Below are 1372 nucleotides of genomic sequence, written 5' to 3' on the forward strand. Positions count from 1 at the left end.
AGAGGCTTTGAGCCTCTTTGAGCAAGACATAAGAATTTGTTATTTTATGACAACTGGGACTATCTAAAGGAAGATATCAGGAAAGCCAAGTAGGTGTAAGACTACAAGGTGAACTGACAATCTTCTGAAAATGGTGTTTGGTAAAGATACCACACAGCAAAGGTTACACACACACAAGCTACACATAATTTTTTTTAATTCAATGAGAAGATTAGAGATCATAGAGAAAAAATAGTGAATTAGACTATAGATAAATAGAAATTATCCAAACTAAAGCATACAGAAAAAAATAAGACTGATGAAAAATAAACAGTTTCTAAAACTATAATTGGATTACATATATAAGGAGACCCACTCAGCATTTCTATTCAACATGATACAGGAAGTCTTAGCCAGTGGAGTAAGATGGGGACAAAAAGATATATAGCTTGCACAGGATTAAACACAAGTCTTTATTTACAGATAACATGACTATATATGTCAAATGTTCATTTATATATTATCTATTGCTGCTTTTGTACTACCGCAGTAGCACTGAGTAGTTCTGACAGAGAGCAAATGACCTGTAAAGTCTAAAATATTTACTCTTTGACCCTATACAGAAAAAAAAATACTACCTCTGATGTAGAAAATTTTGAAGAACCTATAAATAAGCTATTAGAATAAGTGAATAAAGTAAAATAGCATGATGCAAGAGCAATATTTTAAAAATTTATTTTATTTCTACATACTATCAACAATATGAAAATGAAATTTAAGAATACTGTTTATAAGGAAACAAAAAATATAATTTGGGGTAAATTTAAGAGAAAATGTGGAAGATCTGTACACTGAAAACCACAAAATATTGCTGAGAAATACTGCAGAAGACTTAAATAAATGGAGATATATAACATCTTAATATGAAAAAGTTGTCAGTTACCTCCAAATTGATCTATAGTTTCTTTTTTTTTTTCTTTTTTAGAAAGAGAGAGAGAGAAGGAGAGCACGGGTGGGGGGGGAGGAACAGGGGTAGAGGGAGAAGCAGACTCCCCTCCAAGCAGGGAGCCCAACGATGTGGGGTTCAATCCCAGGACCCTGAGATGATGACCCGAGCCAAAAGCAGATGCTTAACCAACTGAGCCACCCAGGCACCCCTGATCTATAGTTTCAATGTAATCCCAATCAAAATCTGAGCAGGATTTTTTTTTTATTCTTATGTTAATCCCCATACATTATATCATTAGTTTTAGATGAAGTGTTCCATGATTCATTGTTTGTGCAAAACACCCAGTGCTCCATGCAGAACGTGCCCTCCTCAATACCCACCACCAGGCTAACCCATCCTCCCACCCCCTCCCCTCTAGAACCCTCAGTTTGTTTTTCAGAGTCC

Source organism: Leptonychotes weddellii, chromosome 9 (assembly GCF_054177405.1).
Source record: "Leptonychotes weddellii isolate Sample4059 chromosome 9, ASM5417740v2, whole genome shotgun sequence".
NCBI lineage: Eukaryota > Metazoa > Chordata > Mammalia > Carnivora > Phocidae > Leptonychotes > Leptonychotes weddellii.